The 16,262-nt window shown below is 47.0% G+C and overlaps 1 protein-coding gene across 1 annotated transcript in view; it reads right to left on the bottom strand.

The window, feature by feature from the left end:
• Pi3K21B (phosphatidylinositol 3-kinase regulatory subunit alpha) overlaps positions 1–16,262 on the bottom strand; it is a 457,363-nt gene that overhangs the window by 439,611 nt on the left and 1,490 nt on the right. The window lies entirely within an intron of this gene.

Raw genomic sequence — 16,262 nt, 5'->3', positions numbered from 1 at the left:
TGCGATGTGACTCACGTTGGTAGGACAGCAGCAGTGCGATGTGACTCACGTTGGTAGGACAGCAGCAGTGCGATGTGACTCACGTTGGTAGGACAGCAGCAGTGCGATGTGACTCACGTTGGTAGGACAGCAGCAGTGCGATGTGACTCACGTTGGTAGGACAGCAGCAGTGCGATGTGACTCACGTTGGTAGGACAGCAGCAGTGCGATGTGACTCACGTTGGTAGGACAGCAGCAGTGCGATGTGACTCACGTTGGTAGGACAGCAGCAGTGCGATGTGACTCACGTTGGTAGGACAGCAGCAGTGCGATGTGACTCACGTTGGTAGGACAGCAGCAGTGCGATGTGACTCACGTTGGTAGGACAGCAGCAGTGCGATGTGACTCACGTTGGTAGGACAGCAGCAGTGCGATGTGACTCACGTTGGTAGGACAGCAGCAGTGCGATGTGACTCACGTTGGTAGGACAGCAGCAGTGCGATGTGACTCACGTTGGTAGGACAGCAGCAGTGCGATGTGACTCACGTTGGTAGGACAGCAGCAGTGCGATGTGACTCACGTTGGTAGGACAGCAGCAGTGCGATGTGACTCACGTTGGTAGGACAGCAGCAGTGCGATGTGACCCACGTTGGTAGGACAGCAGCAGTGCGATGTGACCCACGTTGGTAGGACAGCAGCAGTGCGATGTGACTCACGTTGGTAGGACAGCAGCAGTGCGATGTGACTCACGTTGGTAGGACAGCAGCAGTGCGATGTGACTCACGTTGGTAGGACAGCAGCAGTGCGATGTGACTCACGTTGGTAGGACAGCAGCAGTGCGATGTGACTCACGTTGGTAGGACAGCAGCAGTGCGATGTGACTCACGTTGGTAGGACAGCAGCAGTGCGATGTGACCCACGTTGGTAGGACAGCAGCAGTGCGATGTGACCCACGTTGGTAGGACAGCAGCAGTGCGATGTGACTCACGTTGGTAGGACAGCAGCAGTGCGATGTGACCCACGTTGGTAGGACAGCAGCAGTGCGATGTGACCCACGTTGGTAGGACAGCAGCAGTGCGATGTGACTCACGTTGGTAGGACAGCAGCAGTGCGATGTGACCCACGTTGGTAGGACAGCAGCAGTGCGATGTGACCCACGTTGGTAGGACAGCAGCAGTGCGATGTGACTCACGTTGGTAGGACAGCAGCAGTGCGATGTGACCCACGTTGGTAGGACAGCAGCAGTGCGATGTGACTCACGTTGGTAGGACAGCAGCAGTGCGATGTGACTCACGTTGGTAGGACAGCAGCAGTGCGATGTGACTCACGTTGGTAGGACAGCAGCAGTGCGATGTGACTCACGTTGGTAGGACAGCAGCAGTGCGATGTGACTCACGTTGGTAGGACAGCAGCAGTGCGATGTGACTCACGTTGGTAGGACAGCAGCAGTGCGATGTGACCCACGTTGGTAGGACAGCAGCAGTGCGATGTGACCCACGTTGGTAGGACAGCAGCAGTGCGATGTGACCCACGTTGGTAGGACAGCAGCAGTGCGATGTGACCCACGTTGGTAGGACAGCAGCAGTGCGATGTGACTCACGTTGGTAGGACAGCAGCAGTGCGATGTGACTCACGTTGGTAGGACAGCAGCAGTGCGATGTGACTCACGTTGGTAGGACAGCAGCAGTGCGATGTGACTCACGTTGGTAGGACAGCAGCAGTGCGATGTGACTCACGTTGGTAGGACAGCAGCAGTGCGATGTGACCCACGTTGGTAGGACAGCAGCAGTGCGATGTGACCCACGTTGGTAGGACAGCAGCAGTGCGATGTGACTCACGTTGGTAGGACAGCAGCAGTGCGATGTGACCCACGTTGGTAGGACAGCAGCAGTGCGATGTGACTCACGTTGGTAGGACAGCAGCAGTGCGATGTGACTCACGTTGGTAGGACAGCAGCAGTGCGATGTGACTCACGTTGGTAGGACAGCAGCAGTGCGATGTGACCCACGTTGGTAGGACAGCAGCAGTGCGATGTGACCCACGTTGGTAGGACAGCAGCAGTGCGATGTGACTCACGTTGGTAGGACAGCAGCAGTGCGATGTGACCCACGTTGGTAGGACAGCAGCAGTGCGATGTGACTCACGTTGGTAGGACAGCAGCAGTGCGATGTGACTCACGTTGGTAGGACAGCAGCAGTGCGATGTGACTCACGTTGGTAGGACAGCAGCAGTGCGATGTGACTCACGTTGGTAGGACAGCAGCAGTGCGATGTGACTCACGTTGGTAGGACAGCAGCAGTGCGATGTGACTCACGTTGGTAGGACAGCAGCAGTGCGATGTGACTCACGTTGGTAGGACAGCAGCAGTGCGATGTGACCCACGTTGGTAGGACAGCAGCAGTGCGATGTGACTCACGTTGGTAGGACAGCAGCAGTGCGATGTGACTCACGTTGGTAGGACAGCAGCAGTGCGATGTGACTCACGTGGGTAGGACAGCAGCAGTGCGATGTGACTCACGTTGGTAGGACAGCAGCAGTGCGATGTGACTCACGTTGGTAGGACAGCAGCAGTGCGATGTGACTCACGTTGGTAGGACAGCAGCAGTGCGATGTGACTCACGTTGGTAGGACAGCAGCAGTGCGATGTGACCCACGTTGGTAGGACAGCAGCAGTGCGATGTGACCCACGTTGGTAGGACAGCAGCAGTGCGATGTGACCCACGTTGGTAGGACAGCAGCAGTGCGATGTGACCCACGTTGGTAGGACAGCAGCAGTGCGATGTGACCCACGTTGGTAGGACAGCAGCAGTGCGATGTGACTCACGTTGGTAGGACAGCAGCAGTGCGATGTGACTCACGTTGGTAGGACAGCAGCAGTGCGATGTGACTCACGTTGGTAGGACAGCAGCAGTGCGATGTGACCCACGTTGGTAGGACAGCAGCAGTGCGATGTGACCCACGTTGGTAGGACAGCAGCAGTGCGATGTGACCCACGTTGGTAGGACAGCAGCAGTGCGATGTGACCCACGTTGGTAGGACAGCAGCAGTGCGATGTGACTCACGTTGGTAGGACAGCAGCAGTGCGATGTGACTCACGTTGGTAGGACAGCAGCAGTGCGATGTGACTCACGTTGGTAGGACAGCAGCAGTGCGATGTGACCCACGTTGGTAGGACAGCAGCAGTGCGATGTGACCCACGTTGGTAGGACAGCAGCAGTGCGATGTGACCCACGTTGGTAGGACAGCAGCAGTGCGATGTGACCCACGTTGGTAGGACAGCAGCAGTGCGATGTGACCCACGTTGGTAGGACAGCAGCAGTGCGATGTGACCCACGTTGGTAGGACAGCAGCAGTGCGATGTGACCCACGTTGGTAGGACAGCAGCAGTGCGATGTGACCCACGTTGGTAGGACAGCAGCAGTGCGATGTGACCCACGTTGGTAGGACAGCAGCAGTGCGATGTGACTCACGTTGGTAGGACAGCAGCAGTGCGATGTGACTCACGTTGGTAGGACAGCAGCAGTGCGATGTGACCCACGTTGGTAGGACAGCAGCAGTGCGATGTGACTCACGTTGGTAGGACAGCAGCAGTGCGATGTGACTCACGTTGGTAGGACAGCAGCAGTGCGATGTGACCCACGTTGGTAGGACAGCAGCAGTGCGATGTGACTCACGTTGGTAGGACAGCAGCAGTGCGATGTGACTCACGTTGGTAGGACAGCAGCAGTGCGATGTGACCCACGTTGGTAGGACAGCAGCAGTGCGATGTGACCCACGTTGGTAGGACAGCAGCAGTGCGATGTGACTCACGTTGGTAGGACAGCAGCAGTGCGATGTGACCCACGTTGGTAGGACAGCAGCAGTCCGATGTGACTCACGTTGGTAGGACAGCAGCAGTGCGATGTGACTCACGTTGGTAGGACAGCAGCAGTGCGATGTGACCCACGTTGGTAGGACAGCAGCAGTCCGATGTGACTCACGTTGGTAGGACAGCAGCAGTGCGATGTGACTCACGTTGGTAGGACAGCAGCAGTGCGATGTGACCCACGTTGGTAGGACAGCAGCAGTGCGATGTGACCCACGTTGGTAGGACAGCAGCAGTGCGATGTGACTCACGTTGGTAGGACAGCAGCAGTGCGATGTGACCCACGTTGGTAGGACAGCAGCAGTCCGATGTGACTCACGTTGGTAGGACAGCAGCAGTGCGATGTGACTCACGTTGGTAGGACAGCAGCAGTGCGATGTGACCCACGTTGGTAGGACAGCAGCAGTGCGATGTGACCCACGTTGGTAGGACAGCAGCAGTGCGATGTGACTCACGTTGGTAGGACAGCAGCAGTGCGATGTGACCCACGTTGGTAGGACAGCAGCAGTGCGATGTGACCCACGTTGGTAGGACAGCAGCAGTGCGATGTGACTCACGTTGGTAGGACAGCAGCAGTGCGATGTGACCCACGTTGGTAGGACAGCAGCAGTGCGATGTGACTCACGTTGGTAGGACAGCAGCAGTGCGATGTGACTCACGTTGGTAGGACAGCAGCAGTGCGATGTGACCCACGTTGGTAGGACAGCAGCAGTGCGATGTGACTCACGTTGGTAGGACAGCAGCAGTGCGATGTGACTCACGTTGGTAGGACAGCAGCAGTGCGATGTGACTCACGTTGGTAGGACAGCAGCAGTGCGATGTGACTCACGTTGGTAGGACAGCAGCAGTGCGATGTGACTCACGTTGGTAGGACAGCAGCAGTGCGATGTGACTCACGTTGGTAGGACAGCAGCAGTGCGATGTGACTCACGTGGGTAGGACAGCAGCAGTCCGAGAAGCCACCGTAACTAGAACACCAACACCTGAACCAACATCAAGATGGTGAGCACCTGGTTGATCAGACAAGCAACCAAGCGAGCCTGGCCCAAGACCGGGCTCTGGGAGTAGAAACAACCTGAGAACTAGTCAAAAATATCTTCAAAGCTGAGGGACTGTTCACCTCAAATTAGCTTCTGCTTCTTCTAATAGCTCTCTATGATGAAGCCTGCTAAGAAGGCGAAACTTTTCGTCAAAAACTACTCCTAAGTGTTGCACATGTGTCTTACTCATCAATGATGGAAACAGAAAAGTTATATGTATTATTCAGTGAGAACTCTAAGTTAAACCGGACTGAATAGTGTACCAGCAACATATGTTGTACCTACTATATAAGAAGTTGCAATATTACTGTGTAATAGTTCTTAGTAACTGGTAATGTGTTGCCATCTGTCTCCTCTAACACAACTATAAAGAAGGTACTGGCATAACACGTGAAGATTTAAGTGAAGATCACAAACACCAACACACAGAAGCCTCACAAACACAAACACACAGAAGCCTCACAAACACCAACACACAGAAGCCTCACAAACACTAGCACACAGAAGCCTCACAAACACTAGCACACAGAAGCCTTACAAACACTAGCACACAGAAGCCTCACAAACACCAGCACACAGAAGCCTCACAACCAACACACAGAAGCCTCACAAACACTAGCACACAGAAGCCTTACAAACACTAGCACACAGAAGCCTCACAAACACCAGCACACAGAAGCCTCACAACCAACACACAGAAGCCTCACAAACACTAGCACACAGAAGCCTCACAAACACTAGCACACAGAAGCCTCACAAACACTAGCACACAGAAGCCTCACAAACACTAGCACACAGAAGCCTCACAAACACTAGCACACAGAAGCCTCACAAACACTAGCACACAGGAGCCTCACAAGCACACAGAAGCCTCACAAACACCAGCACACAGAAGCCTCACAACCAACACACAGAAGCCTCACAAACACTAGCACACAGAAGCCTCACAAACACTAGCACACAGAAGCCTCACAAACACTAGCACACAGAAGCCTCACAAACACTAGCACACAGAAGCCTCACAAACACTAGCACACAGAAACCTCACAAACACTAGCACACAGAAGCCTCACAAACACTAGCACACAGAAGCCTTACAAACACCAGCACACAGGAGCCTTACAAACACCAGCACACAGGAGCCTTACAAACACCAGGACACAGAAGCCTCACAAACACCAGCACACAGGAGCCTTACAAACACCAGCACACAGAAGCCTCACAAACACCAGCACACAGAAGCCTTACAAACACCAACACACAGGAGCCTCACAAACACCACACAGGAGCCTTACAAACACCAGCACACAGGAGCCTCACAAACACCAACACACAGGAGCCTCACAAACACCAACACACAGGAGCCTTACAAACACCAGCACACAGAAGCCTTACAAACACCAACACACAGGAGCCTCACAAACACCAACACACAGGAGCCTTACAAACACAAGCACACATGAGCCTCACAAACACCAGCACACAGGAGCCTTACAAACACCAGCACACAGAAGCCTTACAAACACCAGCACACAGGAGCCTTACAAACACCAACACACAGGAGCCTTACAAACACCAGCACACAGAAGCCTTACAAACACTAGCACACAGGAGCCTCACAAACACCAGCACACAGAAGCCTTACAAACACCAGCACACAGGAGCCTCACAAACAACAGCACACAGGAGCCTTACAAACACCAGCACACAGGAGCCTCACAAACACCAGCACACAGAAGCCTTACAAACACCAGCACACAGAAGCCTTACAAACACCAGCACACAGGAGCCTCACAAACACCAGCACACAGAAGCCTTACAAACACCAGCACACAGGAGCCTCACAAACACCAGCACACAGAAGCCTTACAAACACCAGCACACAGGAGCCTCACAAACAACAGCACACAGGAGCCTCACAAACACCAACACACAGGAGCCTCACAAACACCAACACACAGGAGCCTTACAAACACCAGCACATAGGAGCCTTACACACACCAGCACACAGGAGCCTTACAAACACCAACACACAGAAGCCTTACACCAGCATACAGGAGCCTCACAAACACCAACACACAGGAGCCTCACAAACACCAGCACACAGGAGTCTCACAAACACCAGCACACAGGAGCCTCACAAACACCAACACACAGGAGCCTCACAAACACCAGCACACAGAAGCCTCACAAACACCAGCACACAGGAGCCTCACAAACACCAACACACAGAAGCCTCACAAACACCAGCACACAGAAGCCTCACAAACATCAACACACAGGAGCCTCACAAACACCAACACACAGGAGCCTCACAAACACCAGCACACAGGAGCCTCATAAACAACACACAGGAGCCTCACAAACACCAGCACACAGAAGCCTCACAAACACCAGCACACAGGAGCCTCACAAACACTAACACACAGAAGCCTCACAAACACCAGCACACAAAAGCCTCACAAACACCAACACACAGGAGCCTCACAAACACCAGCACACAGGAGCCTTACAAACACCAACACACAGGAGCCTTACAAACACCAGCACACAGAAGCCTTACAAACACCAGCACACAGGAGCCTCACAAACACCAGCACACAGGAGCCTTACAAACACCAGCACACGGGAGCCTCACAAACACCAACACAGGAGCCTCACAAACACCAGCACACAGGAGCCTCATAAACACCAACACACAGTAGCCTCACAAACACCAGCACACAGAAGCCTCACAAACACCAGCACACAGGAGCCTCACAAACACCAGCACACAGGAGCCTCACAAACACCAACACAGTAACTCTCTGATGCTTGACACACAGGAAGTGTCACATCTCTTAACGACACGTAGAAGTCAATTAATAGATTCCAGTCATGCTTACCACAAACTTAGCAAGAAGTGAGGCTATAAAATGCATGGAATGACGTGACGAGAATGACATTACTACTACAAGCAACTGCTCACCTGTCCAGCCGTAGCTTTATGTACTCTTAGCGCCTATAAGAAAAATATGTAAAGCAGGTACTTTGGATTTCCCGTCTCGGTAAACTATCATTAAGTCACACACGCAACGTTAACGTAAATCAAACTGCATCAGGGTTGTAAGTCGATGTTCCCAGTGTGCGTGTTGCTACTATAGGCAATGTGAATGTTGCAGAGTTGGGCATGCAGTACGCCTCTGTATGTGTATGTGTGTGTTTGTGTCTGAGCCAGCTAACAACACAAACATCAGCAGTTACAATAACGACAGCACTAGTAGGAACAGGAATAGCAAGCAGCAGCAACATTAAACAGTAACGGCAGCAGCAGGAACAGTAATCAGTAACAGTAACTACTGTCTCACGTTTTCGGAGGGCGATCTGAGCACTAACCACTGTTCGCGCCCGCGCGAGCCAGCGCACACGAACAGAAACACACATACACAGTCATCAGTAGTAGCCTGAGAGAAAGATGTCACAGCCGTAAGATTACAGCTTTGTGTCAACTGGGTAATGAGTGGTGTTCTGTACTGCAGTGCAACACTTTCTGCGGGTGTACACAATACGGGCTACAGCCAGGCTATCATGCAGGTGTACATACTGTAGTAGAGCTTAACCTGCGGGTGTCATACTGCAGACTCCATCCAGGCTACCCCAGACAGCAGCAGTAGCCGCGTCTACCTACTACCTACCTGGGGTAGGCTTGTCCGGTGCTGGCCTGGTCAACCAGGTTGTTGCTGCTGGCTGCCTGCCAGCATCAGCAACAATGTATATGTATCCGCCACAGCCTTGTTGATCCAGCACTTGAAGGAAATTAAAGACTTCTACACTTGTTTCAGCACCATGTCTGGCCCACTACCTAGTATCATTCACATGTCCTGGTGTCTCAGAAAATACCACAATGCTGATCCCTGTACATATATATTAAAATTCCACAATTCCTTGAAATTTCGACTGTCTGCAGAAGCCATGAGACGAGGTTATGTGCATAACCTCACAGCACCTTCAATATTATAACATATATATTTATGTATGTATTTCTGGTCGAAGGAGACTCGAACCTACGAACCCTGGGACAAGATACGCAGTGCTCTAACCACCCAGCCACACTGGACAATACCTTGGTGCACAGCCAACGCTAGACGTTTTGATCCAAGGCAGCCAGCCTTCAGGCGGGTGGCATTAGCTATTTCATCTCATCCCCTGCATGCATTGACCGACGAGAGATTTTTACAATATTTAGAATTCGCAGAACAGGCGAAGTATTCACAAACACTAATCTCTGGTCGAAGGAGACTCGAACCTACGAACCTTAGGACAAGATTAGTGTTTCGCCTGTTCTGCGAATTTTAAACATTGTAAAAATCTCTCGTTGGTCGATGCATGCAGGGGATGAGATGAAATAGCTAATGCCACCTGCCTGAAGGCTGGCTGTCTTGGATCAAAACGTCTAGCGTTAGCTGAGCACTAAGGTATTGTCCAGTGTGGCTGGGTGCTTAGAGTACTGCGTATCTTGTCCCAAGGTTCGTAGGTTCGAGTCTCCTTCGACCAGAGATTAGTGTTTGTGAATATTTCGCCTGTTCTGCGAATTCTAAACATATGTATATATAAGGCGATAAACCTGTGTGAGACTTTCAAAGCTCTCATTTCCTTCTGCTAATCGTGAGAGACAGTCACTACTCTGGCAGCCAAATTTGTCTTCCTAAGACTATTCGTCAACTAATACCGTGGATGAGGTGGCCGGGTCTGTCACATGCCTCATATTACACCACAAAACACTGAGTTATTTTAATTTAACACTGGTCAACAAAAAATGTTCGTTACCAAAGATATTTGAAGGTATTTAGGGTATTTTGGGGCAGCTGAATTCGAAAATGGCAGTAGGTTTTTCAAATTGGCTCTAGTTTGTGAGAGATTGCATGCCTACCCTTAAATAACAGGGAACTTACCCATTACACGTGTATATGTAGTGACAACTTGTATATACAGATAGTTTTAATAAAGATTAGAGTTTTATTTTTAAATGATTTAATAATTAACGAAAGAGGTTACATCAACAACGACCACGTGACAATATTGTAATCTTTATTTTGTTATTTTTCCCAGAGAAACACGAGTTCTTCATGAAGAGTCTGCTTAAACAATCCCAGTGCATTTTGCTATATTTGCGGCGAATACTCTTTGCAAAAACAAAGAAAAAACATCAGGGATTTTGTAAAACAAGCTTATCTTGCTTATTTTGGAGTGGCGCTGGAGAACAAGATAAGTCTTGGGGTCCCCATGTGGTTTGCTAAATTTGTGAAGAATGCTTATGACAGCGGAAAAATAAGCAAAGGAAAAGTTTAAACTTCGGTGTGTCTGTGGTGTGGACAGAGCCGAAAAACCACCACGAAGATTTCTGTTTGGTGAATATGAAAGGTTTCAATCGATACAAGAAAGTCAAGTGGGATTATCATGATTTGGAGTCTGCAAGGAGACCTGTGCCACACAGTGATGTTATCCATACCAGTGTTTACAACACTGCCTGACCTTTCCTTGTCAGATGTTGAAAAAACTCAGGGTTTAGGATGTAACACAGATGACAGTAGTGGAAGTGAACTTTTAGCATCCACACTAAAAGAAATGTCTACAACAAGACGTTAAAATAACTTATCGGACAAGAGATGTTGAACTCCTTCCTTACTTCAGTCAAGATGAAGAACTTGTATACTGCAATAACATCCCTGGACTTCTTCGAATGAGACTTGAATATCGGCTAGGAGATTGGCGGCTGTTTACAGACAGCTTCATTAAAGCTTGAAATCTGTCTTATTGCACAATGGTAACTAATATGCATCTCTTCCAATGGTTCACTCAACAAAACTGTGCTGATGACCAACATAGAAAAAAATCGTACAAACAACGTGTTCATATGCAGTTATTAGTGATGAATAAATTATCTTACTATGTTAATCTGTTTAAGATTTTATAGAATAAATTGCTAGTATGTATTACATGATTTGACTTTTGCATCATCTAAAACATAATTTCAATGCGATTTGTAAGTTAGCTCCGCCTGATCAATATATTTTTCACATCTTTTATGATTTTCAGTGGGATACCAAATTTATCAAAAGCTTGAGCCAATTGAATCAGCACCACAAACTTATTCTAAAATCAGTGTAGTGTCATTGGCCAGAAAATGAGTGTTGAGCTGTGTCAAGTTCTAGACCACACACGTCACGTGTGTGTGTGTCAACTGTTAAAAAAAAAGTTTAATTAGCCTAAGAACTGCTTTCGAGAGCTTGAACAAAGATTCATTTAGAATATTCAAAACGCAGGGAGGACCAGTAAACCCACTACGTCTTTACCCACAGATGCAGAGATTTTTCACTGTCACTGCTTTAAGATTCATTTTACTCTGGTTATTCTGTCACTAGTTGTGCCCAACATAAACCAGTAGGTATTCTGCAGTGCCTCTCTATCCATTTGTTCTTATGTACAACTACACTACTGCTACTGCTAATTCTACTAACATTACTAATACTACCACTCCCTTCCTCCTCCTCCTCCTCCCAACTCCTGTCCTGTCTTTTGGCCTTCTATGCTTTTTCTCAATCAATTGTTACTTGACAACTGTCCAGGACGGATCGAAACATAAGTTACTTCTCCTAAGTGCGGTTATTTGTGATTTTTTTCACCCACGCTATTTTAACATTTTGTTCTTTACACAACGTTTGTTAGACCCATCCTAGGATATCCGGCGCCAGGATGGAATCTACACTTGACCAAACATGCAAAGAAACACGAGATCGAAACCTTTGCAACTAGAGTGGTGCAGGACTGTGGAGGATGGACTACGTGGAGATATTGAAGGAACTTAAACTAAGAACATTAGAAAAGAGGAGGGCCATACATAACACTCAAAGGATTAGAAGGTATGCATAAACCACCCGACACTTCCATTTACTAACACGTCACTGTCCATGCCAATAAGTGTGAGGAAAGTTGAATAATGATTTTCATATATATATATATATATATATATATATATATATATATATATATATATATATATATATATATATATATATCGTGCCGAATAGGTAAAATTGGTTAATTAGCAATAACTCATTTAAAATTAATTTCTTTCTAAAGTTTTCTCTTATACGTTAAAAGATATAATTTTCTTTTATGTAAATGTAAAAATTAATAATTTTGTACCAAAAGAACGTTAGAAAACTTACCTAACCTTATTATAACAAACGCAGTTTAATTTAGCCTAATCCAACTAAATTATTTTAGATAAGTTTACAATGAAATATATTTTTTCGTTAGGTTCAGAATGATTTTTGCGAAATTATTGAATATACAAATTTTCGCTTGCCTTATAATGCAAGAAGAGCATTGCTATTTAAGCCAAAATCGCACGTTTTACCTGTTCGGCACTACATGTGTGTATGTGTGTGTGTGTGTGTGTATGTTACCATTTTGTCCTAGGCATATGTCGATTAGACACTTGGCCTGTGTGCATGTGTGTGTGCATGTGTTAGTTACCATTTGTGTGTAGTGTGTGTGTGTGTGTGTGTGTGTGTGTGTGTGTGTGTGTGTGTGTGTGTGTGTGTGAGAGAGAGAGAGAGAGAGAGAGAGAGAGAGAGAGAGAGAGAGAGAGAGAGAGAGAGAGAGAGAGAGAGAGAGAGAGAGAGAGAGAGAGAGAGAGAAATTTACAGCTCACAATCATAAGTATAATAGGGAAGACCCCCGTGTACAATAATTAACTATAAATTACAATAGCGACCCTCGCAGCTGTTTAGGAATAATGTCCTTACCTCAACTGGCGGTGTGCATGACGTTATCGACGGTCTTAGTAGAGATGGCCTTCGCTGAGATGTCTTCACTAGCTGGCTTCACTGTGTCGTTAACAATTGTTCCTGTTGGAACTGTCTCCGTTGGAATATCATGGATGATCCATTTACCTTCCTCTAACAACAAGGAAAAAAGAGTTGCTGGTTTTCACAGTAGTCTCTTGGACCTTCTTTATCTTCAGCTTCGTCCCTTCAGTTCGGACTCGCATCCATTCGTTGGTTCGATCATCGGCGACATTGTTCCGGGGATAATCCTTGCACATACCATTCAGTCGTTGAATTTCTCTTCTTCCTTACGTTAATTCTGCCTCAAGCTGAAGATACAGCTGCTCGTAGTAGAAGGAAGCCATCATCACAATCTCAGGTAGCACACTAGTCACGTCTTGACAGAGCGACGTCCACGTTCTTATTAGTGAAATCACGCGAAAATCACCGGTCTTAGTGTATCCAACAATACATTGTACGCGCAAAAAAACAGACCAGTTTAGGGATTGCATCACAGGTTCGGATCAAAATCTCTTTAATGGAAGATTATGTGCTAGCACTCATTTATGACGAAGCTGTTAAGATTTCGACCATCTCACAAGCACTAGGACTGAATAAGCCACTCGTGGCGAAATGTTTCCTCTAATAAATGTCCTGAACTGTACATAAGTGTCTTTTCCACATCTGATGCTAGGCACATTGCTGAATACTGTTAAGAACTTCATGAAGCCCAAGGACTCATAATGGAGGGTAGTCCCGTAATGAGTTGATTTCATAACTGTGACGGTAATGTGTGCACAACAAATGAAGGGAGACTCTTGCCAGGGCACCTGAGTTTACCCAATACCCTGAGAAAGTGATTAAAATTGCCAGTCTACAAAATACAGCTGATAATGAGCAGCAATAAGCTTGCTATAATATAACAATTTCTTTATTAAATAAGTAATGACTGCTTTATACATTCTCACCACAAGAACACGCCTCACTAACACAGGACAATCATAATAGACATCAAGAAAACTTCAACCTTGTCTGTTGGCTGTATCATAGATGACAACGCAAAGAAGATCGGTCCAGGTGAGTCTCTCTTCTCACAAGGTGAAGCAGATATTACTAATTACATGTTTCATGTCATGGATGATTGTAGAAACATTATTACCATTCCTAGAGGTAATACCGATTATTTATGTACTGATTCGTTGGTGTTGCAGAAACAAACCATTGCTAAAATTCAGATGGAGGGCTCTGATGACAGTTGCTGGCGTCAAGGTATCAGCTCACAGCTGTGTAGCAATATCATGCACATATAACAAAGGTCAAGCTAAAATTTTATAAACTTAAAAAAAACGCAATTTCCCTGTAGTGGGAAGCATATAAGGATATTAGCAACTGAGAAGCAGCAGCTTCTCAGTTGCTGATATCCTTGATGCAAGGGCAGTTTTTTTTTCATTGTTCTTTATGGACCTCAGTCAGTTACTTGCATGATTCAAGAACATTTTGATATCTTCCCCAAGAAGACTGGGACAGCACTATCAATCAAAACCCTTCCACCTACTGATGAGAATTTGGCATTACATTTCCAATGTGCCCATCCTCAGATTACGTTTCGTAAAGCAGCAGACAAGCATAACGCACAAACTGTGCATAGCAGGGAAAACAACTGATAATATTCCTGGCCTATCTTCAGTGCTGGTAGTGTGCTCCCTCCAGCACTGCTGAGGCTGCTGCATGTAACACACACTCTCAGAAGGTATGTGTTCAACAGAAATGCAACTGTTTTACTACTAGTGTATCATGCACAAACTACTACCACTGCTCCTTTCCCAACACTCATAAAAGATGAAGATGGGTTTGGTGTGTTATATTTATTATCACTAATGAACTTTTATTTGTAGCATATAATCCGTACTTCTTTTTTTTTTTATTTCCTTGACAACTACAGTGTTAGTCATGGCATTATGTCGGGTGAGCGCCCAGGCATAATGCCGTGACAAAAATCGAAGACCTATCATACAGGGGGGTCTTTTTTTCGTCAGTGCATTATGCCGGGTAGCAGCCGTTAGCATGATGTCACGGCCTGCCGCCACACACCACAGTGACTCCTCAGTGCTCACATGGCTGCCGTGGTGAGAGGAAGTGTTGAACTTTTGTCTCTTATCTGCCCCATCTTTTGTCTGGTGTTCCCTTTGGTTTTGGGGCTATACGTGTTTGATTATGGGTAAAAAGGAAGTCTTTAACACCTACAACTATAGCTCAAATCATAGGGCTTCACAAGGCTGGGCAACATATGAAAGAATAGTGGAGAATGTTGGTGTGTGTGTGAGCGTTCAGTGAGGCACCCAGAACTGGGTGCAGCGTTGCAAGGCTGGTGGTGGTGTCGAGATACCGTCTGCCAAACCTCGGCCTGGCCCTTCGAAGACATCTGGTCGTACCTTAACTGTGCTAAAGAAGCAGTTAGAGAGAAAACGTAGAGAACTGAAAGAAAAGAACTCACATCTTCTCTCAGAGGTGTCTGTAAGAACTGTTAACATAAATGTGTCAGAACTGGGCTACAGTAGACACCGCCAGGTTAAGAAACCGATCATCTCAAAGCCACAGAAGAAACATAGGCTGGATTATGCAAAGAAATATCTTCACTGGAATCCTCAACAATGGTCTGAAGTACTTTGGAGTGATGAAGCAACCTTCACCGTCACCTGTAACCGTGGGGGACGTGTACCGGCCCAGAGGTAGTGACCCATTAGACCCACGCTACACCTGTGGGAACACCAAACACCCAGACTCGCTCATGGTTTGGGGGTGTTTCAGTGCTCAGTGTTGGTGAACTCATTGCGCTTCCCAAAAACCAGTATATGAACCAGTATAATTATCTGGAGTTATTGTGTGACAATTTATCTGAGGTGTTCGACAAGTGTGGGGCTACGGTTTTTATGCAGGACGGTGCACCATGTCATACCACCAAATCTGTAGTTTAGTAGCTTAAGGGCTATGAAGTGAGGTTCTTTAATAACTGGCCAGGCAATTCCCAAGACGTAAACCCTATTGAGAACCTCTGGTCAATAGTGAAACGAAGTTTACTGGGCAAGGGTATCAGCTGCATCCCATGCCTTGAGGCTGCTCTACATGAGGCATGGAATAATGTACCTCAAACCCTCAAGAATTTGTGCGAGTCTTCCTACATGGCTGAGGAACATGATTAAGCGTAAAGGACGCAGACCAAGTATTAAAACCTCAGCAAGTGTGCAAATATATATATTATAATCTTTCATGGTATGTGTTTGTGTTTTGGTACGTGTGTGTGGGAGGGGCGGAATAATGCCATGACTAGCACAGTAAATGCGTAATCTTTAATGACAAAAACATCACTTAATACCTGGTCTCTGGAGATACTGTGTTTGTCATGCTGGTATGCGTATTTCAGTTTAAATTTCCATCAGTATTACACCTATTTCATATTTATACTTATCAATTTATCTGATAGCTATCTATTTGCTTTGGAAAAAAGACAAGTTTATTATTAGTTTGCAGGACAATGTTGCAACATTTTGCGACATATTAAATACAGCT

The sequence above is a fragment of the Cherax quadricarinatus genome, chromosome 8 (genome assembly GCF_038502225.1).
Source record: "Cherax quadricarinatus isolate ZL_2023a chromosome 8, ASM3850222v1, whole genome shotgun sequence".
NCBI lineage: Eukaryota > Metazoa > Arthropoda > Malacostraca > Decapoda > Parastacidae > Cherax > Cherax quadricarinatus.
This window is presented reverse-complemented; position numbering and strand designations above follow the sequence as displayed.